Source organism: Bubalus kerabau, chromosome 3, assembly GCF_029407905.1.
Source record: "Bubalus kerabau isolate K-KA32 ecotype Philippines breed swamp buffalo chromosome 3, PCC_UOA_SB_1v2, whole genome shotgun sequence".
Classification (NCBI taxonomy): Eukaryota; Metazoa; Chordata; class Mammalia; order Artiodactyla; family Bovidae; genus Bubalus; species Bubalus kerabau.
In genome coordinates, this window is record NC_073626.1 from 68,924,739 (window position 1) to 68,937,496 (window position 12,758).

At 37.2% G+C, this 12,758-nt stretch overlaps 1 pseudogene; it reads right to left on the reverse strand.

Moving 5' to 3' along the window:
• Positions 1-382: 382 nt before the first annotated feature.
• LOC129647270 (histone-lysine N-methyltransferase SETMAR-like) lies at positions 383-12,155 on the reverse strand (annotated as a pseudogene).
• Positions 12,156-12,758: the final 603 nt, after the last annotated feature.

The window sequence follows — 12,758 nt, forward strand, 5'->3', positions numbered from 1 at the left end:
AATATGCTGTCTAGGTTGGTCATAATTTTTCTTCTAAGGAGTAAGCATCTTTTAATTTTCGCCATGAAGTGATGGGACTGGATGCCATGATCTTTGTTTTCTGAATGTTGAGTTTTAAGCCAACTTTTTCACTCTCCTCTTTCACTTTCATCAAGGCTATATAGGAACTGCTTTATAGCTGTTACCTAAGTTATTTCTTACCACATCCCTACAATACTGTGTATCATTACTTTTCCTATTTTAATAAGGGAGGGTCTGAGATGCAGAGAAGTTATGTAACCATATAGCCATACAGCTAGTAATTATTAGGTTGATGAAAAAGTAATTGTGGTTTAAGGTCATAAATTTTCAATCATTATAACTAGGCTCAAAGATATCTTTATTAATCAAAATAGGAACCATTACAATCAACACATTTTTGCCAATGAGAAATAAGGTTATTCCTGTAGCATAAAAATACATGCTTTGGGATTCCATGAACTCTTGGAAAGCATTTTCTGTCTTCTGCTGTTTGCGGAAGCATTTTCCATGCAAAAAGTTGTCGAGATGCTTGAAGTAGTGGTGGTCAGTTGGTGAGAGGTCAGGTAAATATGATGGATGAGGCAAAACTTCTCAGCCCAATTTGTTCAACTCCTGAAGTGCTGGCTGTGTGAGGTGTGCTTGGGTGTTGTCATGATGAAGAATTGGGCCCTTTCTGTTGGCCAGTACCGGCTGCACACACTGTAGTTTTCGGCGCGTGTCATCGATTTGCTGAGCATACTTCTCAGATGTAATGCTTTCGCTGGGATTCAGAAAGCTCTAGTGGATAAGATGGGCAGCACACCACCAGTGACCATGACCTTTTATGGTGCAAGGTTGGCTTTGGAAAGTGCTTTGGAGCTTCTCCTCGGTCCAACCACTGAGCTGGTCATTGCTGGTTGCTGTATAAAATCCACTTTTCATGGCATGTCACAATCTGAAGGAGAAATGGTTCATTGTTTTTGTATACAGTAAGAGAAGATGACATGTCAGAATGACCAGCTTCTTGATTTTCAGTCACCTCATGAGGCACTCACTTATCAAGATTTTTCACTTTTCCAATTTGCTTCAAATGCCAAAGGATCATAGAATGTTCGACAAGTTCTTTCGTAACTTCTCACATAGTTGTAAGAGGATTAGCTTCCATGATTGCTCTCGATTGATTGTTGTCAACGTCTGATGGCCGGCCACTGAGCTCCTCATTTTCAAGGCTCTTGTCTCCTTTGCAAAACTTCTTGAGCCACTACTCCCCTGTATGTTCGTTAGCAATTCCTGGGCCAAATGCGTTGTTGATGTTGCAAGTTGTCTGCTGCTTTACAGCTCATTTTGAACTCGAATAAAAAAATCATATGAATATACTTTTTGCCTACCATCATTTCTATAGTCTAAGATAAACATAAAATAAGCATAAAGGAATAAGTTATTAACAAAAAACATAAAGTGAGAAGTGCACCTTAAAATGATATATAGCATAATCACATTTAAGAATGTATTCTAACATCAAACAGCATAGTTCAACAATGCAAAATGGCTATTACTTTTGCCCCAACCTAACAGAACAACCAGGATTCAAAGAGAGTTCATTTAGAATCCTGGCAAATGAGTTTATGACTTTTATATTTTGTTGCCATTTAACAGGATGCTGCATAACACAATCCTATTATGCAGAACTTGTCTGCATAACAATATTTCCTAGGGATAATCTAGTAGAATCATATTTCCAGAATATTTGGGCTCTTGAAAAATTAAATATCCCACAATTGATAGAGATTAATTTTAGATTGTTTTAAAGTTAATACATGTACGAATTTTTCTTTGCTGGTAGTTTTATTTACTTTTAAGCACATCTTTAAAATATATTAATGACAGATTAGAGAGAGGCCTGAAAAATTCTCAGAATCATTAGGATCATTTTGCTAAGGGTTTTATACTTCTGGTAGGAGTTCTCTCTACAACATTTAACAAGGTTTCAGAAATGGTGAAGGTGCAAAATTCAGTGATTAAATTACAACTTTACTCCATCCTTGAAAAATTTTATCATAATGGGGTTATATTGTACCTTGAAATACTCCATCACAAATTTTTCATTTTTCTTTTATTTAAAAATGCATGTGATAGTTATTCTTACTGGACACTGGGGAGATGCACTGAACAAGGTAGATAGATAGGTGCCTGGCATCAAGGAATTTATATTCTAGCTTGTCAATATAGCCAATTCGAAAAAGAATTTCAGTAATTTGGGAAAAAATAATCATACTGACAATTTCTCCAGTGGCTCAGCTGGGAAAGAACCCAGCTGCAAGAGACACAGTTTTGATCCCTGGGTCAGGAAGATCCCCTGGTGTAGGAAATGGCAAACCACTCCAGTATTCTTGCCTCGACAATCCGGTAGACAGAGGAGTCTGGCAGGCTACAGTTCATGGAGTTGCAAAGAGTCAGGCACAACTGAGTGCATACACACACGCACATGTGCACACACACAATCATACTGAAGGTACTTTCGAACAGCTTGAATACTAATAAAACTTTGAGTCTTAGTTCTAGTACAAAGGTTCAGGTTCTGGTATATTACAAACAGAAAACAATTATGTAGCTAATACCAAAGAGGCCAGGAAAAAAATCTAAGATCTTGTAAGTAATTTCTCTCTCCCTGAAAATAGATTTTTTAAAAAGTCACAATTTAATTTTCCTTCAGTTTCTTTTTTCAATCAGCAGGGTTTCATCACCACAACCCAATAAGCAGTGGGAGTCAAAATATAGAGCAGAACACCGTGGCAGGAAAGGCAATCAACTGTGAGAATGGTATAAAAACTGAGAGGCTGAATACTGGTCCCACTGATGCATGATAAAGAATCGTCTTTCAGTGGCACTTATAAAACTCGGGTTTATCCAGAGGGTACAAAAAATTCTATTTAGTATGTTTACCACAGTCTGTTTATATGACACTGAGAATGTTAGGGGACAGAAAACTCTGTTATGTGATTTGTAAAGACATAATCTTTGACCCTGGAGAAGGAAATGGCAACCCACTCCAGTGTTCTTGCCTGGAGAATCCCAGGGACACGGGAGCCTGGTGGGCTGCCGTCTATGGGGTCACACAGAGTCGGACACGACTGAAGTGACTTAGCAGCAGCAGCAGCAATCTTTGACCCAACACTGTTGGCCACATTTCATTTTCGTGGTCATAATACAAACAGGTTTGTAACTTTTATTTGCTCTGTTCAAAGTGCTTTACCCTCCTGCACTGTTGGTGGGAATGTAAATTTGTATAATCACTTTGGACAACAGCATGGAAGTTCCTTAAAAATCTAAAAATAGAGCTATCATATGATCCTGCAATCCCATTCCTGGGCATACAGTGAAAGAAAGTAAAAGTGTTAGTTGCTCAGTTGTGTCTGACTCTTTGCAACCCCATGGACTGTATCCCACCAGGCTCCTCTGTCCATGAATTCTTCAGGCAAGAATACTGGTATGGGTAGCCATTCCCTTCTCCAGGGAATCTTCCCAACCAGGGATCGAATCCAGGTCTCCTACACTGAAGGCAGATTCTTTACAGTGTGAGTCACCAGGGAAGCCCTCCTGGGCATATACCTGGAGAAAAGCATAGTCTGAAAGGACACATATATGCCAATGTTCATTGAAGCACTATTTAGAATAGCAAGAGATGGAAGAAACCTAAATATCTATTGACAAAGAAATGTATAAACAGGTGTGGTACATATGTACAATAAAATATTACTCATCCATTAAAAAGAATTAAATAATGTCATTTGCAGCAACACAGATAGACCTAGAGATTGTCATACTGAGTGAAGTAAGTAAGAGAGAGAGAGACCAATATTATAGGATATCACTTATATGTGCAATCTAAAAAATTAATATTAATGAACTTATTTACAGAACAAACAGGCTCACAAACTTATGGTTACCAGAGGGGAAGGATGGGGGAAGTGACAGTTAAGGAGTCTGGTATTGACATGTACACACTGCTATATTTAAAATGGATAACCAACAAGGATCTACTGTATAGCACAGAGAACTCTGCTCAATATTGTGTAACAACATAAATGGGAAAATAAAAAAGGATAAACACATGTGTATGTATAACTGAATCACTTTGCTGTATTTCAGTATGTTTCATTATATTTCAACTATACTTCAGTATAAAATAAAAGTTAAACTATGCACATTAAAAAAAAATGAAGGGCTTTAAAAACATTTAGTTTTCCTTAGGAAAGTTTGTAGAACAAACAGCAATATGGATCAGGCCTCTTTGTTTTACCAATGATTAAACAAATTTAATTAACCAAGACTCAAGAACATTTCTGAATATTTCTTTACTTGAAAATCTCCTATACTTTGACATGTTCAAAAAAAAAAAAAATCCCTACCTAGTTAAGAAAATGCAAACTTAAACTTTTCAAGCATTACTTGAAAAAAATTAAGTCCCTTGTATACTCTATAGGCACAGAGGGTTAAAGCAGTAGTTCCTTACCTTGGTTTCATATTAGAATGCAAATCTTAAAAAAGGTGGGGATGCTGGCACCCCAGCCCAGAAGAGCTAATCCTGAACCCCCACGGGGGGGCCCAGGTGCGTTTTAAAGTTTCTCAGGTGATTCTAATGTACAAGAGTTGATCATCATTGTGCTAGAGAAATAATGCTGGAGGGGAAGTAAGTGAAGTACAATAAAACTTGATTGTATTTGATTACTGGTATTTAATAGAAATATAACTCAGTTCAGTTCAGTTCAGTCACTCAGTCGTGTTTGACTCTTTGTGACCCCATGAATCGCAGCACACCAGGCCTCCCTGTCCATCACCAACTCCCGGAGTTCACCCAAACTCATGTGCATTGAGTCGGTGATGCCATCTAGCTATCTCATCCTCTGTTGTCCACTTCTTCTCTTGCGCCAAATCCCTCCCAGCATCAGGGTCTTTTCCAATGAGTCAACTCTTCACGTGAGGTGGCCAAAGTATTGGAGTTTCAGCCTCGGCATCAGTGCTTCCAATGAGCACCCAGGACTGGTTTCCTTTAGGATGGACTGGTTGGATCTCCTTGCTTTCCAAGGGACTCTCAAGTCTTCTCCAACACCACAGTTCAAAAGCATCAATTCTTTGGCACTCAGCTTTGTTTACAGTCCAACTCTCACATCTATACATGACCACTGGAAAAACCATAGCCTTGACTAGATGGACCTTTGCTGGCAAAGCAATGTCTCTGCTTTTTAATATGCTGTCTGAAAGTGAAAGTGAAGTTGCTCAGTCGTATCCAGCTCTTTGCAACCCCATGGACTGTAGCCTACCAGGCTCCTCCCTCCATGGGATTCTCCAGGCAAGAGTACTGGAGTGGGTTGCCATTTCCTTCTCCAGGGGATCTTCCCAACCCAGGGATCAAACCCGGGTCTCCTGCATTCCAGGCAGACGCTATAACCTCTGAGCCACCAGGGAAGTTCTTTGGCTGTCTAGGTTGGTCATAACTTTTCTTCCAAGGAGTAAGCATCTTTTAATTTCATGGCTGCAGTCACTATCTGCAGTGACTTTGGAGCCCCCAAAAATAAAGTCTGACACTGTTTCCACTGTTTCCCCATCTATTTCCCATGAAGTGATGGGACCAGATGCCATGATCTTCGTTTTCTGAATGTTGAGCTTTAAGCCAACTTTTTCACTCTCCTCTTTCACTTTCATCAAGAGGCTTTTTATTCCTCTTCACTTTCTGCCATAAGGGTGGTGTCATCTGCATATCTGAGGTTATTGATATTTCTCCCAGAAATCTTGATTCCAGCTTGTGCTTCTTACAGCCCAGCGTTTCTCATGATGTACTCTGCATATAAGTTAAATAAGCAGGGTGACAATATACAGCCTTGACATACTGTTTTTCCTATTTGGAACCAGTCTGTTGTTTCATGTCCAGTTCTAACTATTGCTTCCTGATCTGCAAATAGGTTTCTCAAGAGGCAGGTTGGGTGGTCTGGTATTCCCATCTCTTTCAGAATTTCCCACATTTTATTGTGATCCACACAGTCAAAGGCTTTGGCATAGTCAATAAAGCAGAAAAAGATGTTTTTCTGGAACTCTCTTGCTTTTTTGATGATCCAGCAGATGTTGGCAATTTGATCTCTGGTTCCTCTGCCTTTTCTAAAACCAGCTTGAACATCAGGAAGTTCACAATTCATGTATTGCAGAAGCCTGGCTTGGAGAATTTTGAGCATTACTTTACTAGTGTGTGAGATGAGTGCAACTGTGCGGTAGTTTGAGCATTCTTTGGCATTGCCTTTCTTTGGGATTGGAATGAAAACTGCCCTTTTCCAGTCCTGTGGCCACTGCTGAGTTTTCCAAATTTGCTGGCATATTGAGTGCAGCACTTTCACAGCATCATCTTTCAGGATTTGAAATAGCTCAGCTGGAATTCCATCATCTCCACGAGCTTTGTTCGCAGTGATGCTTTCTAAGGACCACTTGACTTCACATTCCGGGATGTCTGGCTCTAGGTGAATGACCTACAGTAACAAAATTATCTAATGGTTATATTATAAAGTTTTTAAAAGGTAAATTTTATTTTAAGAATATATTTTAGTTAACCCAGTTTAATTAAAATATTACTTCATAACATAATCAATGAAGTTATTAATAAGATATTTTATATTTTTTGGTACTAAATCTTCAAAATCTGATGAATATTTCATATTTATAGCATATTTCAATTTGGAATAGCCATATATCAAATATTCGAGAGCTACATGTTGCTAAAGCTGTCTATTACATACTGCAACACATACACTGCAATGTATGATGTATAAAACCTTTACCTTCATTGAAAAATATTTATTTTCTAATATATAACAAATTATTATGTGCATTAACAAATAATATAATATTATAAAAAAGTATTTGTAAAGAATCATATTCTTTAGATAAATTAAGGCTGTAGATTCTCTCCTTTCCCTTCTTTCTTTCCTTTCTAAATATGTATTTCTCTTACAAAAGGGTGCACACTCTATATACTTTTATGATTGTTTATGTAGTATAACAGTATAGAATTGGCTGGGTTTGTATAGTAGTCACACTACATTGTATCTTGGTCATTAAAGGAAACTTTTCCACACTCCAGTTGTTTTTTTTTTTTAATCTGTAAATAACAGTATAAACATCATAGGGATATTATAAGGATTAAATGAATTCGTACAAATTAACTGTTCAACAAATGATAAGCATTATTATGACTTTAATGGCTTCTTCATTTTATTTCATGTACTATTTTAATACTTCTTTGTCATCCCACGCAATGAATGTAGCAAAACCTTTTTACCAGTTTTCTATTAAAGACATGGCTTGTTTCTAATCATCATTATTGTACAAATGCTCCAGTGCATATCATGGTAGAAGTGTTAGTCACTCAGTCATGTCCGACTTTTGCAAACCCATGGACTGTAGCCCTCTGGGCTCCTCTGTCCATAGGATTCTCCAGGCAAGAATCTTAGAGTGGGTTGTCATTCCCTTCTCCAGGGGATTTTCCCCGCCCAGAGACTGAACTGGGTCTTCTTCACTGCAGGCAGATTCTTTGTCATCATTCTTTGTCGTTCTTTGAGCCATCAGCAAAGCCGTATCATGGTACATGCAGCATTTTGCACATGAATCTGTATGTACAGAGGATAAATATCTAGAAATGGAACTTATAGATCAAATATTACACACTTTAAAAATTTTAATGTATGTTGCCAAATTGTTCCTCACAGAGACTCTACCAATTTACTACCTAATAATAATATACAACAATGTCCATTTTTCCTTTTATAGGATGTTAAGAATTTAAGGTATTTTTTAAATGACACCTCAAATGCAACCTAAGATATATATTTTGTGCTTTCTTTAACATGTTTAACTGACACAACACATGTAAACCTGTGGCGGATTCATTTTGATATTTGGCAAAACTAATAACAATTATGTAAAGTTTAAAAATAAAATAAAATTTAAAAACAAAAAAAAAGAAAGAAAGAAAACATGTTTAACTGATTTGAATGAAAAATCAAAGTTTATTTCAGAAATTTTAAATATATATCTTAGAACTCTTAGAGAATTCAGAAGAGATGTAATATAGGAGAAAAATAAGAAGAGATATAATCACTTAATTTCTCCCATATTTTTCCTATCTGATTGGAGAGTACTAATATTTCAATGTCTTACAATAATTAACAAGTTAATTTCACTAATTTATCACTTTTAAAAGTTTAATTATTTCTATATATCATTTTGGATCACTTTACATTCAATTAGGAAATAAAAGTAGTGAACTGTGTTATTATAATTTAATTTATACAACATTATGGCTTTATAACTCACTCATATTATTAAAATGACGTCTCAAGATTGGACTTTTTGATTGCTGATCTGTAAATTCCTACAGACTATGATTATAAAGTACTAATGATGAAGGTCCTGGGAAGCACTTCTGTCCTTATTCTGGTTAGGCCCATCACCCCTGAGTCAGGGCATGAGCTGTGTCAAAGCAGTGTCCCGTATGGGGCTCCTGTCTCATTAGCAAGAACAAGAAAAATTAGGATGTCCCAGAAATTTTATGGCAAGGCTATAGCATGCAGTCACAAGTTAAGCAAATTGAATAAATCTGACAATATTATATTTAGGAAGGCAAATTGCAATATATATATGTGTATATGCTTTAGATAGACTGAGGACAAATATATATTTTTTCAATTTCCCTACTTGTGGTCACTGAAGCTTTTTGAAAACTGGCTTTCTCTCCTGGATTTGTTACTCTCGGTAAAGAAAGAGGTTCTTGTTGAAACTGAGTGAGAGGTTAAGTGCCCAGAAATAATGCACCAAACACGATATTGCAAAGGGAGAATCTGCAACAACACAGGTGACTTTGAGGGTATTACGCTAAATGAAATAAGTCAGACAAAGACAAATACTGTATGATCTCACCTCTATGTGGAATTAAAAAAGCAGTAACAAAAACAGATCCTCATAGGAATGGAGTTCAGCCCTGTGGTTTCTAGAGGCAGAGGGTGGGGAAAGGCGGAATTGGAGAAAGGTGGTCCAATGGTACAAACTCCCAGCTACCAGATAAAGGAGGACTGTGGATGTAATGTACAACAGGATGATTGTAGTTAACACTGCTGTAAGTTATTAAGAGACTAAATAAATCCTAAGAGCTCTCATCACAAGAATATCTTTTGAGTTCTTTTTATTTTATCTATATGGGAAGATGGATGTTAGCTGAACCTATTGTGATAATTATTTTACAATATATGTAAATCAAACTGCCATGCTGTATGCCTTAAACTTATACAGTAATTATTTCAATTATTTCTCAAAAAAAAAAAAAACTGGGGAGAGGGGGAGAAAATGAAGTATAAAATAGCTTCACTTTAGGAAGCAACAGTTTAGAAGAGATTTCATTCTGTACGTTTTCTAAATATTGTCTTTAATGGAAAAATAAAGAGGCAAAGATTCAACAATGTGGCTGGAAGCCTTCTTTCAGAATCCTCTTTATTATGATTAATATTAGCCTTATCATCTTATGAGTCCTTCCTGAATAAGATAGATAAATAAGAATAGATAGGTGGGATATATATTTTTAAAATACATATAAATATGGAAATATAAATATGTGTGAATGAGAGGGGAGAGGGTGCCAAAAATAAAAGACAAGGAGTTTCCTGGTGGTCCAGTAGCTAGGACTCCATGCTCCCAATGCAGGGGCCCAGGTTTGATCCCTAGTCAGGGAACTAGATCATCCCACATGCCACAATTAAAAAAAAGATCCTGCATGCCACAACTGAGACAGGCACAGCCAAACAAATAAGTTTATAATAACTAAAAATAAAAGAGAAGCTGTGGCAACAAGATATGAAGAGAAAGACAGGGAAATCTTCTGTGTGTTCATCTACAGAGTGATACCACTGAACAATATTCTATTTTCTGGGGAAAATGTTAATAGACAAACAAAGAAAGGGATATACATGACCGAGAATATGTACCATGACAAACTCCATTCAAAAGAAATAACATCTATTAGACTGCTCAGTCGCTCAGTCGTGTTGCACTCTTTATGACCTCAAGGACTGTAGCCTGCCAGACTCTTTTCTTCATGGGGAGAATACTGGTGTGGGTTGCCACGCCCATATACAGGTATCTTCCCAACCCAGGGATTGAACCCAGGTCTCCCACATTGCAGGCGGATTCTCTACTGTCTAAGCCACCAGGGAAGACATAGAACACTTGAGTGGGTAGCCTATTCCTTCTCCAGAGGAACTTCTCAACCCAGGAATCAAACTGGGGTCTCCTGCATCTCAGGCAGATTCTTTACCATCTGAGCTACCTGGGAAGCCAGATATTTTTATATTTTACACTTTAGTCTTAATATGAGTATCCATATTCTCTAAGCCTATATTCATTTCTATAAGAATAGGAAAACATACTCTTGTTATGTTCTAAAATTGGATAAAATATGTTATGTATTATTTTATTCATCATATATGTTGTTATTGTTCAGTTGCTCAGTCATATCTGACTCTTTGTGAACCCATGAACTGCAGCACACCAGGCTTTCCTGTCCTTCACTATTTCCTGGAGTTTGCTCAAACTCTCATGTGCACTGAGTCGATAATGCCATCAAATCATTTCCACTCCCTTTTCCTCCTTGCCTCAATCTTCCCCAGCATCAGGGTCTTTTCTAACAAGTCAGCTCTTTGCATCAGGTGGCCAAACTATTGGAGCTTCAGCATCAGTCCTTTCAATGAGTATTCAGGGTTGATTTCCTTTAGGATTGACTGATTTGATCTCCTTGCAGTCCAAGGGACTCTCAAGAGTCTTCTCCAGCACCACAGTTCAAAAGCATCGATTCTTCGGTGCTCAGCTTTCTTTATGGTCCAACTCTCACATCCATACAGGACTACTGGAAAAACCATAGCCTTGACTAGACAGAACTTTGTTGGCAAAGAGATGTCTTTGCTTTTGAATGCAGTCTAGGTTTGTCATAGCTTTTCTTCCAAAGAACAGTTGTCTTAATTTCATGATTGCAGTCATCATCTGCAGTAATTTTGGAGCCTAGAAAATAAAGTCTGTCACTGTTTCCATTTTTTTCCCCATCATGAAGTGATAAGACTGGATGCCATGATCTTAGTTTTTTGATTGCTGAGTTTTAAGCCAGCTTTTTCACTCTCCTCTTTCACTTTCATCAAGAGGCTTTTTAGTTCCTCTTCACTTTCTGCCATTAGGGTGGTATCAACTGCATATATGAGGTTACTGATATTTCTCCCAGCAATCTTGATTATAGCTTGTTATTTATTCAGCTTGTCATTTCACACAATGTACTCTGCATATAAGTTAAATAAGCAGGGTGACAATATACAGCCTTGAATACTCCTTTCCCAATTATGAACCAGTCCATTGTTCCATTTGTGGTTCTATCTATGCTTCTTGTCCTGCATACAGGTTTCTCAGGACACAGGTAAGTTGGTCTGGTATTCCCATCTCTTTAGGAACTGTCCACAGTTTGTTGTGATCCACACAGTCAAAGGCTTTTTCAATGGAGCAGAAGTAGATGTTTTTTATGGAATTCTTTTGCTTTTTCTATCATCCAGCAGATGTTGGCAATTCAATCTCTGGTTCCTCTGCCTTTTCTAAATCCAGCTTGTATATCTGGAAGTTCTCAGTTCATGTATTGTTGAAGCCTAGCATGAAGGATTTTGAGCATTACCTTGCTAGCATGTGAAATGAACACAATTGTGCAGTAGTTTGAATATTCTTTGGCATTGCCCTTATTTGGGTTTGGAATGAAATTGTAGTTAAGGTAAAAAATTCTATATGAGAAAATCAACTAACACAAAAAAGTTTTGTATGTGTTTACCTATGTAAAACTAAATACCTAAATTAGGAAACATGGAAAATGTGTTTTATAGTTTCTGTAAACCAAAAGCATAGTCAATGCTGAAAAATACAAATTCCCCCACTCTGCTACTTTCAGGAATTTTCCTACAAGCAAATACCTGATCTGTGCATTGATACTGCACGACACACTGTGCTGTCAAATACCAGTTCTCATAACTGGCATCGCTGAAGTGTTCTTTGTTTATTATGTGTAATTTCACTGGTCCTTTATCACAATTAGACATTTCCCTGCCCTGTCTTATAGTCACCAAAAGATAAGACAATGAAGCCAGAGTTGTTTTTTTTTTTTAAGTGAAAAGTGTGCATTAAAATTCAGGAGACGCCAAAGCACATTAGAAGGGAGAAAAGTGTAGACGAATTTGACCACTTTTAGCAAAGAACTTGCCCTCCTACTAGATAAAATAATGTTGAGGCAGTTATTTCGTATTTTTGTTTGTTTTGTTTATACATGTATATTTATTTAATTATATTGTGATGGGTTCTGCCATACATCAACAGGAATCAGCATTAGGTATACATGTTTCCTTTTGTATTTTGTATTTAATGTGGCTGTAACCAAAGGCTCAAATAGAGAAACTTAATGGAGGAGGGCATGGCAATGTGCTCCAGTATTCTTGCCTGGAGAATCTCACGGACAGAGGATCCTGGTGGGCTACAGTCCATAGGGTCAAAAAGAGTCAGATGTGACTGAAGAGACTTTAGCACAGCACAACTGCTCTGGTAATACTTTTAATAAAGTAAAGAAAAAAGCAAACATTGAAAATCAGTGTGAGAAAGAACTTAAAACATGCAGGCACATGTTTGCGTCTCTGAATTTTCAGCAGTGA